The 17,718-nt window shown below is 40.9% G+C and overlaps 1 long non-coding RNA gene across 2 annotated transcripts; it reads right to left on the bottom strand.

The window, feature by feature from the left end:
• Positions 1–7,885: 7,885 nt before the first annotated feature.
• Positions 7,886–13,990, bottom strand: LOC130296726 (uncharacterized). Of its 2 annotated transcripts, XR_008849268.1 has the most exons (4): positions 13,739–13,990; positions 11,235–11,410; positions 8,896–9,131; positions 7,886–8,094 (listed from the first exon to the last, which is right to left on the bottom strand). It is a non-coding gene; the product is annotated as an uncharacterized LOC130296726 (long non-coding RNA). The 2 variants fall into 2 exon arrangements; XR_008849267.1 differs by lacking the exon at positions 11,235–11,410.
• Between the last annotated feature and the right edge of the window lie 3,728 nt (positions 13,991–17,718).

Raw genomic sequence — 17,718 nt, 5'->3', positions numbered from 1 at the left:
TCCAGCTGTTGCAAAACTACAACTCCCAGTATGCACGTTCTGTCAGTGCATGCTGGTAGTTTTAGTTTTGCCCCCCCTCCCATGTGAATGTACAGGTTACATTCACACCGGCGGCGGATTACAGTGAGTTCCCCGCTTCAATTTTGAGCTGCGGCAAATTTTCCGCCACAGCTCAAACTCCTAGCGGGAGACTCAGTGTAATCCGACGTCAGTGTTAATGTAGCCTAAAAACACTACACTACACTACACTAACACAAAATAAAGAGTAAAACACTACATATACACACACATACACTGCCCCCCCCCTTCCCCCCCAATAAAAATGAAAAACATATCCTACGGCAGTGTTTCCAAAACGGAGCCTCCAGCTGTTGCAAAACAAAAACTCCCAGCATTTCCGGACAGCCATTGACTGTCCAAGCATGCTGGGAGTTTTGCAACAGCTGGAGGCACCCTGTTTGGGAATCACTGGTGTAGAATACCCTTATGTCCACGCCTATGCAAATCCCTAATTTAGGCCTCAAATGCGCAGGGCGCTCTCACTTTGGAGCCCTGTCGTATTTCAAGGCAACAGTTTAGGGCCACAAATGGGGTATCGCTGTACTCGGGAGAAATTGCTTAACAAATTTTGGGGGGCTTTTTCTCCTTTTACCCCTTATGAAAAGGTAAAGTTGGGGTCTACACCAGCATGTAAGTGTAAAAAAAAACATTTTTGTATACTAACATACTGGTGTTGCCCCATACTTTTAAATTTCACAAGCGGTAAAAGAAAAAAAGACACCCAAAATTTCTAACGCAATTTCTCCTGAGTACGGAGATACCCCATATGTGGGCGCAAAGTGCTCTGCAGGCGCACAACAAGGCTCAGAAGGGAGAGTGCACCATGTACATTTGAGGTCTAAATTGGTGATTTGCACAGGGGTGGCTGATTTTACAGCGGTTCTGACATAAGCGTAAAACAATAAATACCCACATGTGACCCCATTTTGGAAACTACACCCCTCACGGAATGTGACAAGGGGTATAGTCAGCATTTACACCCCACAGGTGTCTGACAGATCTTTGAAACAGGGGTCTGTGAAAATGACAAATAAAATTTTTAATTTGCACAGCCCACTGTTCCAAAGATCCGTCAAATGCCAGTGGGGTGTAAATTCTCACTGCACCCCTTATTACATTCCGTGAGGGGTGTAGTTTTAAAAATGGGGTCACATGTGGGGGGTCCACTGTTCTGGCACCACGGGGGGCTTTGTAAATGCACATGGCCAAATTCTCTCTCCAAAAGCTCAATGATGCTCCTTCTCTTCTGAGCATTGTAGTTCGCCCCCAGTGCACTTCACGTCCACTTAGGGGGTATTTCCATACCCAGAAGAGATGGAGTTACAAATTTTGGGGGGTATTTTCTGCTATTATCCCTTGTAAAAAGGTAAAAGCATTTTAGTGTAAAAAAAAAAAAAATTTTTACATATGCAAAAGTCGTGAAACACCTGTGGGGTATTAAGGTTCACTTTATCCCTTGTTACATTCCTCAAGGGGTCTAGTTTCCAAAATGGTATGCCATGTTATTTTATTTTTTTATTTTGCTGTCCTGGCACCATAGGGGCTTCCTAAATGCAACATGCCCCCCAAAAACCATTTCAGAAAAACGTACTCTCTAAAATCCCCTTGTCGCTCCTTCGCTTCTGAGCCCTCTACTGCGCCCGCCGAACAATTTACATAGACATATGAGGTATGTGCTTACTCGAGAGAAATTGGGCTACAAATTTAAGTATACATTTTATACTTTTACCCCTTGTAAAAATTCAAAAATTGGGTCTACACGAACATGCAAGTGTAAAAAAGGAAGATTTTGAATTTTCTCCTTCACTTTGCTGCTTTTCCTGTGAAACACCTAAAGGGTTAAAACACTTACTGAATGTCATTTTGAATACTTTGGGGGGTGCAGTTTTTATAATGGGGTAATTTATGGGGTATTTCTAATATAAAGACCCTTCAAATTCACTTCAAACCAGAACTGGTCCATGAAAAATAGCGAGTTTGAAAATTGTGTGAAAAATTGTAAAATTGCTGCTGAACTTTGAAGCCCTCTGATGTCTTCCAAAAGTAAAAACACGTCAATTTTATGATGCAATCATAAAGTAAACATATTGTATATGTGAATCCAAAAGAAAATTATTTGGAATATCCATTTTCCTTACAAGCAGAGAGCTTCAAAGTTAGAAAAAATGCTAAAATTTTCAATTTTTTCATCAAATTTGGGGATTTTTCATCAAGAAAGGATGCAAGTTACCACAAAAATTTACCACTATGTTAAAGTAGAATATGTCACAAAAAAACAATCTTGGAATCAGATTGATAAGTAAAAGTATTCCAGAGTTATTAATGTTTAAAGTGACAGTGGCCAGATGTGCAAAAAAGGGCTGCGTCCTAGAGGTGAAAATGGGCTGCGTCCTTAAGGGGTTAATAGAGGACAATACACTTTTAATGCTCTGCTCACCCTAACTGGCTGGCTACTATTAGCTTTTCAGTTGTTGTGCACACCAGTGCTGCAGCACACAGTCACTGTGTACTTCACCCAGAATTGCACTTTCTCTCTCAATCTCACTTACCTTACCAATCACTGCTTCTAAGCTGGATTTGGGCTTGAGGTGAATCACTGCTGTAAAAAAGCTCTTCTGTGGAACTCACTGCTCTCTGTCCCTCTCTCTCTGCAATAGAACACTGATGTGAGTGGCCGCAAGATGGCTGCAGATAATATAGGGCTTTGACATCACAGGGGTAGCTGGCTGCTGCTAGGCTGCATACTGCATGTGGTTCAGGGTCATCCTGCCGACCCTTGTTCCCGCCTTCCCAGGATTCCTTGCCCCATGTCCTCACATGTGGATCCACCATTTTAGATGCCCTGGATCCTGGACCGCACTAAATGGAGTTTAATGAAGCAATTCACGCAATCAAATCGTGGTGATATTCGCATTCATTGCAAATCAAATTTTTCCTGAAATTCGTAACAAATTCGTATTCGCCAGATTCAATTTGCTTCAATTTGCTTTATTAAGATAATTCCTTAAAAGGGTACTACGGTGGAAAACAAATTTTATAAAATCAACTGGTGTCAACTGTTTTGACTATTAGGCCGCTGCACTTTAGTAAGGAAGGGACTGGAGCCCAGTTGTTAGCCGCCAATATGATGGTTAAGCAAGTAGGCAGGGAAAGAGGTTCAGGGTCAGTTTAGGGCTCACTTTTCCTGCTGTATGTGATGCTTGTCCATGACTAACAGTGTCTGATCTCACAAATGCTATTCAAGATGATTGGACAAAAATCCACAGTCACACTGTAAAATATTTTAGAAAGTTTTCCCGGAGCAGTGGAAGCTGCTATAACTGCCAAGGGGTTGGCCAACACCATTTAATGCCAATGGCATTAGAATGGTATGCCTTAAAGAGTACTTCTCATGATCTTGTTACATTTTATAATCTTCATCTGAAGCCATACAGGGGAGAACTTCCTCCCTCCCTCTGCTACACACAGCCCAGAGCAGTTTATGTCTTTGGAACTAACCGGCAATACCACAAATAACTGACAACTAGGTGTGGCGCAGTTAAAAAAACAAAAACAAAAAAAAAAAACAGCAGTTTAGTGTGTGAGATAAGCGATGATTGGCTAAGGCTGTACTCCTTCACAGACTGCATTATCTGATTTTGGACTTCTGTCAGGCCAGCAGGAGTCCAACGTCTGTGCACAAGTAGGGAGACACCTAGTGGCAGTTTTTTTAAACACAAATAATACATAGAAAACTTTATTTTAAACAAAGTACATTAGAAAGATTTTTTATTAACCCCAATAACAAAAATTTGTTTTCTAAATTTGTCGCAAAGAAAGTCACAGTCTAAATATGTGCGACTTTTTTGCGACTTTTGCTTTAGAGGATTTTTAGAACATGATGCATTCTACTCTATTTTAGTGCATTCTACTCTATTTTAGATGGGAAAAATGCATTGGTGCTGAATTTATCAATAGCGACTTTTCGGCGAAAACTCGCAATGGCCGAAAGTACGCTGAAATGTCAGACCATGCTGGAGCAGGTTGAAATACAGTCTAAACCATAGATCTCGAAGTCTGTATGCAGAATTTATCAAGAGCCTTGCGCCTTTTGATAAATTAAGTGCACAATAGACCGGCCTAACCCTCTCTAGGTTGGTCTATATTGATGTGGGAAATAGACATCTTTGATAAATCTCCCCCGTTGTCACCTATTTCGTTCATAAATGCATAAAGGCAGAGTACAGAAGGCTAGTTGTCACACACACTCCCAATAACAGCACCACACCTGTCCAAAAGTTATCTGCAGTATTGTAGCCCAGTCCTTTTTATGTCTTTGGGACTGACCGGCAATACCACAAATAACTGACAGACAGGAGTGGCCCAGTTTAAAAAAAAAAAAAAAAAAAAAGTAGCCATGTTATTTCTAATTCTGAACGGCACCAGTAATATAAAATTTTTCCGTCAAATTAGCAACTAGGTCATGTCCGATTAAGTTAAAGAAATCTAATTTGGCAAATTAGAAAAACTCTTCATTGTACAAGGTCTTTAGCCTTGGTCTTCCGTGAGAAGTTTATGTAATTTGGGCCTCTTGCCGCACGAGAACAAGTGTTTCAGTGCCTCATTCATACATTATTTTGCCAGCAGTGTTACATGGACTTCTGGCACACAAACACATGTTGAATCCTTCCATCTGTTAGCTGTGTCACCATGATGAACATTACTCCTGAGGTCATGTCTCTGATGCTCCTCATATCACCTGCAGATGATCCCCTATTTAACGTCTATTAGGACCTTTTCTGTCTGTTAATGAATGGAATCAATGAAGGATATCCTGGCGTAAAATGGGATCCTATGGGACCCCACTGTATACACGGGCACGCTGATTCCTCAGGTGCTCAGTCTACAATGAATTGCTGAACGTTAATATTCTATCTCCCGTCTGCTGAACATTAGACTGCAAGTTCTTATCAAGAAGAAGAAATGGAGCTGTTAATCCTCCCCTCCTTGTATAAATGCCTAAACATGCATTTTCTTTTCTGTGCCTATGTGATGGTGATATGAAGGGACAGTGTCTCCCTGTACTCTCCACCCCCCCATTCCCTCCAAGCACATCCCCTACATCTGCGGGCGTCCCCGGGCTGTCACTTCTCATCCTCCTGATAAGAGTCAAGACCTGAGAGAAGCCATCAGAGCAGAAATTGAAAGGAGGGGGGAGGTTGTACTGCTGCAAGGATTGGAGGGGCGAATGTTTTATAGAGAAGGGTGAAGACGAGGTGCGGGGGGGGGGGGATTGTACATTACCGTTTCGGTCAGGGTCTTGTGGACCACGTCTTCATGGTTCATAGTCGTAATGTTATTGTATTATTCTGCTAGTGGGGACAACATAGCTCTGTTTTGCTTCTTAGTCAATCAAAACACCAGTTCGTGAGGAAGATTTGGCTTGTACTTTATTTTAAAGGTGGAACATTTGTTATGTCGGGGGCGTCAAACTGAGATCAGTGGTCGCAAACTGTGGCCCTCGTGGCCTTTGGCTGTCCGGGCATGCTGGGAGTTGAAGTTTTGCAACACCAGGTGGGCCACAGTTTGAGACCACTGATGTAGATGGACCTAGTGGCCATATTGACAGTCTATAGTTTGCCCGTCTTTTACATCTTTTTTATGCCAAAGAAGAAAATATGTAAACCAGATTATCTTTGTTTAGAACATAAGCATTAAAATTTAACCTGCTCATGTTTTTTTCATGGGTGTTTGCAGATCAGACAGTCCTGTAGCAAGGAAAATCAGTTCCCAGCTCTCCACTGTATCCCGAATCGGTTCCCATGTGAGCGGAAAGAGTGACTTTTTGGGTTGAGCTCTGTCTTTCCTTGTGCGGTATCACAATATCATATTCCACTATCATTGAGCAATGTGATTTCATCTTGTTCTGCCTAGCTGCGCTTTATGTTTGAACTATCCGGGAATCTAATAAAAAGCATTAAATCATAAACCGCTCAGGCACTACTAGTATTCTTACTCAATGGTTTTATGTATCTACTCTTTACTGGGTTAAAGAGGTACTCCGGTGGGAAACAATTATTATTTTTTTTTAATCAACTGGTGCCAGAAAGTTAAACAGATTTGTAAATTACTTCTATTTAAAAATCTTAATCCTTCCAATACTTATCAGTTGCTGTATAATACAGAGGAAGTTTTTTTCTTTTTGAATTTCTTTTCTGTCTGTCCACAATGCTCTCTGCTGACACCTCTGTCCATGTCAGGAACTGTCCAGAGCAGGATAGGTTTGCTATAGGGAATTGTTCCTGCTCTGGACAGTTACTGACACAGACAGAGGTGTCAGCAGAGGGCACTGTGGTCAGACAGAAAAGAAATTCAAAAAGAAAAGAACTCCCTCTGTAGTATACAGCAGCTGATAAGTACTGGAAGGATTAAGATTTTTAATAGAAGTAATTTACAAATCTGTTTAACGTTCTGGCACCAGTTGATTAAATAATTTTTTTTTTTCCCACCGTAGTACCCCTTTAAGCTTAGTCTTTCGATATTCCCTGTAAAGGCTATAAACATTTTTGAAAATCTTTGCTTTGCCTTGATTCATCATGTTGCAAAAAAAAAAAAAACTATCTCCATATGTCCTTATAAAAAAAAAAAAAAAACTTTGCTTAGTTATCTTCTGCAGCGTCCACAGTTTGTTGTGTAAGCTCGGCTTTTTCTCTACTCTTGTACACAGCCTATGCGGTTCTCCCCAGCAGACTGTCTTTTATCTGCTTTCCTATCTACAACCTGTGTGAGCTGCTCCCAACATCCGCAATCTGAGCTTGTGTGTACCCCCATCCCCCTTTTACACTGTTACTCAGTCATACTTTCCTTGAGTAGCAGATAAATGCAAGACATTTTTTTATGTAGACTATTTAGAATATTTCTTTCATTTTAATACAGGATACAAATGAACAATAACAACAACAAAAACAGTGCAAAGGTGTCTTTAGTCTTTGCCCAATGGGGGTTGTCCAGAATAATAAAAAAAATGCTGCTTTTTCTTGCAAAAACAGTACCACTCCTATCAACAGGTTGTGTGTAGTACTGCAGCTCTGTCCCATTCACTTCAATGGAGCCAAGCTGTAATACCAGAGACAACTGTGGACAAGAAGTTGTTTTTGCAAGACAGAAGCAAAATTTTTCTTAGTCCTGGACAACCTCTTTACCTCCTTAAGGACATTGCCCTGGTGCACCATGATGTAAATTTACGTCCTTTGCATGAAACAAGTTCAGGAGCTACACTCTCCTCAGCACTTATCAGCTACTGTATGCTCCATAGGAAGTTGTGTAGTTTTTTCCAATCTGACCCCAGTGCTCTTTGCTGCCACATCTGTGCGTGTCAGGAACTGTTCAGAGCAGGAGCAAATCCCCATAGCAAACCTCTCCTGCTCTGGACAGTTCCTGACATGGACAGAGGTGGCAGCAGAGAGCACTGTGGTCAGACTGGAAAGAACTACACAACTTCCTCTGTATTATACAGCAGCTGATAAGTACTGAAAGGGTTAAGATTTTTAACTAGAATTAATTTATACATCAGTTCAATAGATGGTGTATATGCCATTGTATGCCTTTGCAGTGTCATGCGTTGGAGGCTTCTGCCAGTTGAGAAATATACCCTCGACACACATAAAAAAAAAAAAAAATATATATATATATATATATATATATATATATATATATTGTGAGCAGAACATAAATGCTACCATGTTAAGTACTCTATCAAAAACACTCAGAGAATCCATTTAATTGGACACTGTCAGATTCAAAAACCTTTTTTATATGTTATACATCTTGGCAAAACATTAACCTTTAACCTTTCTAATATATTTCATGAAAAATGCTTCTTCTTTTTATAGAAATCATGAAAAAGACCACTAGGAGTCCCCATACCATCCAGAACATAATCCTGTCTGGCTGCAGCATCTTCTTTGTCCAAGCTGAAACACAGGCAGGGACAAATTCCAGAAAGTCAAGACAGGACTAGCTCTTATCTGTGCTCACTCCTGTTCTATCAGACTCCTATAAGAAAAATAGAGAGTAGGGGGTTACAGAGCAGCCTGCAGTGATTGGAATGAAGAGACCCGGCACAGCACAGCAGTCTCAGGGAGGAAGTGAGTTTCATGGTGAGTGAGTGCAGGCTTAGTGCTTGCATCAAACACTCCCCTTCCTGAGCAGTGGATGTCAGAATGAGTGAGCAGCATATAAAAAAATATGAACATAAAAAATGATGAGAACAATCGACATGACCTAGTGAGCAACATATACAGTATATGCATTATTTGTTTTCTGTGATATGACAGGTACACTTTAAGCTACGTTTAATCTAAGTCATCATAAGTTGTTGTTTTTTTAACACTATAACCTCTATGTTAAAAGTACATGAAAGTGTGTTTATAGCGTAAGCTTTTCTTAGTTTTCCATATTCGATGGCATTTTTTTAGACTTTCATTCTTCTTTATCTTTACAATGTATTAGTGGGTATAACTTTTGGTATGAGGGTATTGAGTTGTTTTTGAGTCATCTTAGTGGGGAACCCATTTTACTGTGTTCACTGCACAGTGATCTGCTGTTATTCTTGGCACACTGCCGTCTCAATGAAAAATTTTATTTTACATTCCGGTTCCATAAATTAATCTCTTGATATATGCGAGTTGGCAGCACTTGTGGTTTTATAGACCTTTAAGTACTTTGCCCGGCTTATTCTGAGTTTCATACAATAATATTTTTCACCTTGTTATGGATAGAATCGATAGTTGGGTGCACATTAACCATGTTACTCTTGTTTTCTGTGCATCTCTTTTGCCTTTAGCTATGGCTTACCTTATGTTATTCTTTACAAAAGTAAAAATATCAGACACGCACAGAACTGCTTGGTTAGGTTTGTTCTCATTGCACTTTAATGTAAATTCATGTATCCTTCCAATATTTTCTGGTTCAGTCATTTTACAGGTGCCAGGATTGTGTTCTGTTTTGTGCCATTTAATGAATGTTATGGCCTTAGAATAGTCAATAGTCATTCCAGTCTTGCCGTTTAATGAGTCCTCTTCCCCGGCAGCCTAGGCATAGAGGAGAACGATTTGTTAATTGCTTGTGAAAGCCATATTTAGTCTGATGTCAAAGGTTTGGTTACATCCTATAAATTCAATGAGCAGCGAAAAAGCTGGATCAGTTTATTTGCCTTTGTTCACTATATTAACAGAGCTGACTGCAAATATGGCCCCTAGTTGATAGAAGCAGTGCAGACTATAAGGAATGATCGGGAAGATAGAATTAATGTATACAGAACAGGGAGTAACAGGCTTACTGATCAGATAGAAAACTGCTAAATTTCAGGATAACAAAAAAAGAAAAGAAAAAGTAGCTATGGGTAAAATAAATAAAGAAATGAACCACCATAAATTCTTCTTAATATGTTTAATGCAAAATAATTCATTTATATAATAGATCATTGTCTGATGACACATTTCCTTGCAAGAGCAATGGGCCACTTGTAGATGACCGCAATAGGGGTCAAGTGGGACTTTTTTTGTGCAGGACCAGAAGTCTCCAGCAACTGTCACCAACAATATGCTTGTGAAGCTGCACACACAATGCACTAGGACTTCCCAATTTCTAGGCATACCGTTATATTTAGGTTAAGCTGCTTTATTCTTACAAATACCATCTTTATAATTAGAGACGAGTGAAGTTACAGTGATTCGATTCGTCACGAACTTCGCGGCTCCGCAGTTGCTTACTTTAGCCTGCATAAATGGGTTCAGCTTTCAGGTGCTCCGGTGGGCTGGAAAAGGTGGATACATTCCTAGGAGAAAGTCTCCAGCCACCAGTGGACCTGAAAGCTGAACTCATTTATGCAGGCTAAAGTCAGCAACCGCTGAGCCGAGAAGTTCTTGAAGAATCGAATCACTGTAACTATTCTTATCTCTGTTTATAATCCCTCCGGGAGTCAGGCAAGCTGTCCGAGTGGTGGAGCCCAAAATCCGCTCTGCTACAGTATGCACCTGCCTGCCTTTGTAGCTGTGCCGCTGTGTGCACTGGCTGTCAATCAACTGGGCAATGTAGGCAGAGAGGTGGTACAGCCTAGAGCAGAGTGTACCCTGGGTTCCCCTGACCGTTGGCCTGACTCCTGGAGGCATTATAAAGCTGGTATTTCTAAGTATAAAGCAGCCTAACATAAAGAGTACCTGTTATCAAACCATATTTTCTAAACTAACTCAGATTATATTCCCTAACTACTCCTAACAACCCTCCCGCCCTAAAAAAAAAAAAATTCTGAGCTTTAGAAAGCTGTGTATCATACCTTTCCCCTTCCTCACATTATGTGAGCTCCCAGCATGAGAAAGTGGGCGTTCCCCAGCAGGCACAACATCGCTGAAGCCTGCGAGAGCTGTGCCTCCCCATGCCTTGCACACACTTCCTGAGTTTGGTCTCCTGACAGGCTGGGAGGAAACCAAACTAACTGTTTGACTTGCGTCAGGGAACAGAACAGAGCCACCTAGTGGCCGTTTTTTCAATCACATTAAAAACATGTAAAGTTTGAGAATTTTAACAGCAAGTAAATAGCTATGTGTCTTTTAATTACATAAGGAACAACATATTAAAATTTAAATTTGGGTAGAAGAAACAGGCATGGTCGCACATCTACAATCTTGTATAATGATCTGATTGCTTCTCAGCATAATTTCAAAAACTAACAGGTTGTTCGTATACATTTTTGATCAAAAAGTACAAGCCCACTCACCACGTCAAGGCCACCTATTTAGAGTGGGTCCCTAACGTCCCTAGCATAAAATGGCACCAGTGCCCACGGGGGGAACAACCCACTGGCTGCACGGCCCCATGGCAGCAACGGACGCCGCACAGCACCACACCAGTGTGAACAAGTTGTAACATCACACTTACCAAGCTCTCCCAGTCAGACTGGGAGGCTGCTAGGAAAGAAATGGCCCATGTGTAGCTAACTACTACTTATATAGGGTTGGGCTTTGGGGGTGGGGAAGAGTGCAGACACATGTTCAAACAAAAAAAATATTAAAAGTTTAGTTTAGTCGCATATTCTTGGCGACAGTTGTGCTCTAAATGGGTTGTCCAGATCATTTCAATATTTTCTCTCTGCTTGAAAATTTGATAGAAAATATATAAATAAAAACTTGTCCCACCGTTTAATCCTTCTTATGTCCAGGGCTGCAGCTCTAGTTCTCTCTGTCTGCTTTCTTTGCAGGGCTACAATGATGGCGTCCACCGGACAACCCTAGTCCTGTGGTAGCAGCTAGTGGGTATTTCTCTTACTAGTTCTGCAGGACTGGTGGCCTGGTGTTAACAGGTCATCCATAAACTTGAAACAAAAGAGTTTGAAATAGAAAGTAAGATATAACAATGTAAGATTAATAGTCTCATTTTTTATCATGTAAAAATATTCCAGTGCTTTTATTTTTTAGAAAAGATAAAGTATATGTAAATTGACAGACAAAAGTGCAAAAGTCTTCAATAAAAAGCAAGAGATTCAAGGCCTATTAAAGTTTGCAGACAGAAGAAGCTTTTGTTTCATATGTGAATAACAAGAGGATTTTAATAATTCTGAGTGATGTGGTTACTTGACCTTCATCTGTGCAAACATATCATTAAATTGAGTTATTGTGAACTAGAGAGCACACAGTGTACGATCAAGGTGAATTTAATAGTGAATAGGCTAATAATGGAGCTGTAATGTATATTCAAACATTGGCCCCCTTTTCCTATTTTCCAAATAAAATTATGTAATAAAAAGCATTTCATATCGCCACATGTGGAAATGTCCAAATTATTAAATTATAACGTCAATTTAAAATAATATTAATAATAATAAAAAAAAAAATATATATATATATATATATATATATATATATATACAGTGGGGCAAAAAAAGTTTTTTCACTTAAAAAGATGAGAGAGGTCTGTCATTTTCATCATAGGTATACCCAGGGCTCGAGTCCTTTGCTTTTTCCACAGGAGGAACGCCGTCCCTGTTACATTAGTCCTTCAGGACTGACCTCTGAATTATTCTCACCCTCCCTCCGTCTCCTCCCCCGCCCCGGACTCCTAGATGCTGGAGATGTAGGACCTTAGCTGTGGAGGAGAGGGAAGATCGTGGTTGAAGGACCTGTGTGATGCTGTGGAGGAGGCGGGGTTGAGCTGGAGGAGACATGTCACATGTCACTCCAGTAAGGTAATTACATGGAAGGAGATTTGTTACAGTGTGTCACCCCAGTAGTAAGGAGATAACATGAGGAGGGGGTTTGTTACAGTGTGTCACCTCAGTAGTAAGGAGATTACATGGGGAGGAGGTTTGTTACAGTGTGCCACCCCAGTAGTAAGAAGATTACGTAAGGAGGAGGTGTGTTACAGTGTGTCACCCCAGTAGTAAGGAGATTACATGAGGAGGAGGTTTGTTACAGTGTGTCACCCCGGTAGTAAGGAGATTTCACGAGGAGGGGGTTTGTTACAGTGTGTCACCCCAGTAGTAAGGAGATTACATGAGGAGGAGGTTTGTTACAGTGTATCACCCCAGTATTAAGGTGATTACATGAGGAGGAGGGTGGCTACAGTGTGTCACCCCAGTAGTAAGGAGATTACATGAGGAGGAGGTTGGTTACAGTGTGTCACCCCAGTAGTAAGGAGATTACATGAGGAGGGGGTTTGTTACAGTGTGTCACCTCAGTAGTGAGGAGATTACATGAGGAGGAGGTTTGTTACAGTGTGTCACCCCAGTAGTAAGAAGATTACATGAGGAGGAGGTTGGTTACAGTGTGTCACCCCAGTAGTAAGAAGATTACATGAGGGGGAGGTTGGTTACAGTGTGTCACCCCAGTAGTAAGGAGATTACATGAGGAGGGGGTTTGTTACAGTTTGTCATCCCAGTAGTAAGGTGATTATATGAGGAGGAGGTTTGTTACAGTTTGTCATCCCAGTAGTAAGGAGATTACATGAGGAGGGGGTTTGTTACAGTGTGTCACCCCAGTAGTAAGGTGATTACATGAGGAGGGGGTTTGTTACAGTGTGTCATCCCAGTAGTAAGGTGATTACATGAGGAGGGGGTTTGTTACAGTTTGTCATCCCAGTAGTAAGGTGATTACATGAGGAGGGGGTTTGTTACAGTGTGTCACCCCAGTAGTAAGGAGATTACATGAGGAGGAGGTTTGTTACAGTTTGTCACCCCAGTAGTAAGGAGATTACATGAGGAGGGGGTTTGTTACAGTTTGTCATCCCAGTAGTAATGAGATTACATGTGGAGGAGGTTTGTTACAGTGTGTCACCCCAGTAGTAAGGAGATTACATGAGGAGGGGGTTTGTTACAGTGTGTCACCCCAGTAGTAAGGAGATTACATGAGGAGGGGGTTTGTTACAGTGTATCACTCTTATACTCCGTAGGCAGCTGTATGCCTGTGGCCTGTAAGATTCTTGGAACCGTGCAGGATGTCAAGTTTTAGCTTTGACTTTTTTTTTTTTTTTTTGCGCAAACTGGGGGGGTTTATTAGAGTTCCCACACTTTTTTTTCCAGGACTTGACCTCTGGGTATACCTCAACTATGAGAGACAGAATGAGAAAGAAAATCCATAAAATCACCATAGGTTACAGAGGCATTCCCGTACACAAAACATTTTAAATAGAAAAAGATTTAGCTTACATTTTTTTCTCCTCTGTAGTTGTTGCAGATTGTCTATATCTCTATGACTACAATCCCTCGTAGGGCTAGATTGATAGACTATATACCTGCTGTGAATATTGGATATATGTGTTATTAAAGGATTTCTTATAATAGATTAGCTTTTAACATAATTGGTGTTGAAGGAAGACCTTTTATTCATCTGTTCACTACAAAACATGTAGTCTCAATACATAGGGGGAGATTTATCAAAACCTGTGCAAAGGAAGAGTGGTACAGTTGCCCATAGCAACCAATCAGATTGCTTCTTTCATTTTTAAAGAGGCCTGGGAAAAATGAGAGAAGCCATCTGATTGGTTGCTATGGGCAACTGCGCCACTCTTCCTCTAGACATGTTTTGATAAATCTCCCCCAGAGATTATCAATATTTTCTGTAGTTTCCCAAACACGGTACCAGTCAAAAGTTTGGACACACCTTTGGGTGATTGTAAAGGCCATGGGGGAGATTTATCAAAACCTGTGCAGAGAAAAAGTTCCTGAGATGTCCAAAGCAACCAATCAGATCACTGCTTTCATTTTTGAAAAGGCCTCTGTAAAATCAAAGTAGCAATGTAATTGGTTGCTATGGGCAACTCAGCAACTTTTCCTCTGGACAGATTTTGATAAATCTCCCCATGTCATCAGGCAAAACACTTTATCACTCTCCTTTTTGGTCAATTTGCCTTCACATAGCCTGGAGGTGTGTTTAGGATCATTGTCTTGTTGAAAAACTGATGATGGACCCACTAAATGTAAACCAGATTGGATGGCAGTGGCTCCAGAAAACAGTAGTATCCTTTTTGGCTTAGTTTGCCTTAAATTTTAAATAAAGCACTTATAGTGTGTAACTCTCCAACAGGTGGGAACCCGCTGTGTCACTTACCAGTTTGGCTTTGGCCAAACTTTGGAGCAGAGTATTATCCTGGTCTTCAGCCTTTATCCAGCTCCAGGATGTGTAAGCTGGACTTCAGCTGTAGGGGAAATAACAGGTCAGTACCAGAAGAGTGGTCTTCATTAAGTGGCAGCTGGCCAGGCAGGAAGGGCAAGCTGACACTGTAGATGGTATAAGCACAGCAATAAGATTCCGGTGCAGAAGAGCTGATGTGGTGTTTTTAGTAGAGCTGAGCAGCTCAGAAGCAGCCAAGTGGGGTCAAACTTGCTGAAAACACAGGTGTGGTCGACAGTCAATGTTGCTCAGGCACCAGGGAATGAGAGTGAAGCAAGGGTCTATAGGCACTGCCTGGCAGGAATTAGAGAAGGTCACAAATTATTGATAGGCATGAACTTCTAAAGCTACACAGTGCACCAAAAAACTGTCACCACCTGTGAGAGTGCAGAGAAAGAAGTCCGGAGCCTGCAGCCAAAAGGGAGAGCCGAGTGTGCAGCTCACCCTAGTTATGCAGTGCAAGGCTCTGCATGCTGGCAGCTGCCAATCGCCCATGTTTCACAGTGTCACCAGCAAAGCACCCCCACGCTATCTCCTCTTCCATGGTTCACGATGGAAATCATCCACTCACCTTTTCTGTGTCAAACTAAGACATGGTGGTTGAAACAAATAATCTAAAATTTTGACCCATCAGACCAAAATACAGATTTCCATTGGTCTAATGTCCATTCCTTGTCCCAAACCAAGGTCTGATAGTTTGCAGCTTCTGAGACTGGTAACTCTAATGAATGTATTCTCTAATTCTTGATATTCCTTTTCTAGGGCGGTCCTTGTGAGATCCAGTTTCATTGGCGGAGATTTATCAAAAGATTGGTGCAGTTGCCCATAGCAACCAATCAGATTGCTTATTTAATTTTTAAAGTGGCCTAGGAAAAATTTAAGAAGGAATCTGATTGGTTGCTATGGGCAACTGCACCACTCTTCCTCTAGACAGGTTTTGATAAATCTCCCCCATTGTGTATATGTTCATGACTGCTCTTGAGGATATATTTAACCCCTTAAGGACCCAGCCATTTTACACCTTAGGACCCGGCCATTTTTTGCACATCTGACCACTTTCACTTTAAACATTAATAACTCTGGAATGCTTTTAGTTATCGTTCTGATTCCGAGAATGTTTTTTCGTGACATATTCTACTTTAACTTAGTGGTAAAATTTTTTGGTAACTTGCATCCTTTCTTGGTGAAAAATCCCAAAATTTGATGAAAAATTTGAAAATTTTGCATTTTTCTAACTTTGAAGCTCTCTGCTTGAAATGAAAATGGATATTCCAAATATTATTTTATTTTATTCACATATACAATATGTCTACTTTATATTTGCATCATAAAATTGACGAGTTTTTACTTTTGGAAGACATCAGAGGGCTTCAAAGTTCAGCAGCAATTTTCCAATTTTTCACAAAATTTCCAAAATCACAATTTTTCAGGGACCAGTTCAGGTTTGAAGTGGATTTGAAGGGTCTTCATCTTATAAATACCCCACAAATGACCCCATTAAAAAAACTGCACCCCCCAAAATATTCAAAATGACATTCAGACAGCATTTTAACCCTTTAGGTGTTTCACAGGAATAGCAGCAAAGTGAAGGAGAAAATTCACAATTTCCATTTTTTACACTCGCATGTTCTTGTAGACCCAATTTTTGAATTTTTACAAGGGGTAAAAGGAGAAAATGTATACTTCTATTTGTAGCCCAATTTCTCTCGACTAAGCACATACCTCATATGTCTATGTAAAGTGTTCGGCGGGCGCAGTAGAGGGCTCAGAAGGGAAGGAGCAACAAGGGGATTTTAGAGCGTACGTTTTTCTGAAATGGTTTTTGGGGGGCATGTTGCATTTAGGAAGCCCCTATGGTGCCAGAACAGCAGAAAAAAACACATGGCATACTATTTTGGAAACTAGACCCCTTGAGGAACGTAACAAGAAATAAAGTGAGCCTTAATACCCCACAGGTGTTTCACGACTTTTGCATATGTAAAAAAAATTTACAAAAATTTCAATAAAATGTGTGCTTCCCCCCAAATTTCACATTTTTGCAAGGGTTAATAGCAGAAAATAGCCCCCAAAATTTGTAACCTCATCTCTTATGAGTATGGAGGTACCCCATAAGTTGACATGAAGTGCACTATGGGCGAACTACAATGCTCAGAAAAGAAGGAGTCATATTTGGCTTTTTGAGAGCAAATTTTGCTCGTGGGCATGTCGCATTTAGGAAGCCCCTATGGTGCCAGGACAACAAAAAATACCCACATGCCATACCATTTTGGAAACTAGACCCCTTGAGGAACGTAACAAGGAATAAAGTGAGCCTTAATACCCCACAGGGGTTTCACGACTTTTGCATACGTAAAAAAAAAAAAAAAAAATTCACTAAAATGTGTGTTTCCCCCCCAAATTTCACATTTTTGCAAGGGTTAATAGCAGAAAATACCCCGCAAAATTTGTAACCCCATCTCTTCCGAGTATGGAGGTACCCCATAAGTTGACCTGAAGCGCACTACGGGCGAACTACAATGCTCAGAAGAGAAGGAGTCATATTTGGCTTTTTGAGAGCAAATTTTGCTCTGGGGGCATGTCGCATTTAGGAAGCCCCTATGGTGCCAGGACAGCAAAATAACACCCACATGGCATACCATTTTGGAAACTAGACCCCTTGAGGAACGTAACAAGGGGTACAGTGAGCATTTACCCCCCACTGGTGTCTGTCAGATCTTTGGAACAGTGGGCTGTACAAAATTTTTAATTTGCGCAGCCCACTGTTCCAAAGATCTGTCAAACACCAGTGGGGTGTAAATTCTCACTGCACCCCTCATTACATTCCGTGAGGGGTGTAGTTTCCGAAATGGGGTCACATGTGTTTTTTTGGTTTTTTTGCCACCCCTGTGCAAATCATCTCAAATGTACATGGTGCATGTAGTGTTTTTTACTTTTTATTTTATTTTGTGTTAGTGTAGTGTAGTGTTTTTAGGGTACAGTCACATGGGCAGGGGATTACAGCGATTTTCCCGCTGCG

The sequence above is a fragment of the Hyla sarda genome, chromosome 12 (genome assembly GCF_029499605.1).
Source record: "Hyla sarda isolate aHylSar1 chromosome 12, aHylSar1.hap1, whole genome shotgun sequence".
NCBI lineage: Eukaryota > Metazoa > Chordata > Amphibia > Anura > Hylidae > Hyla > Hyla sarda.
This window is presented reverse-complemented; position numbering and strand designations above follow the sequence as displayed.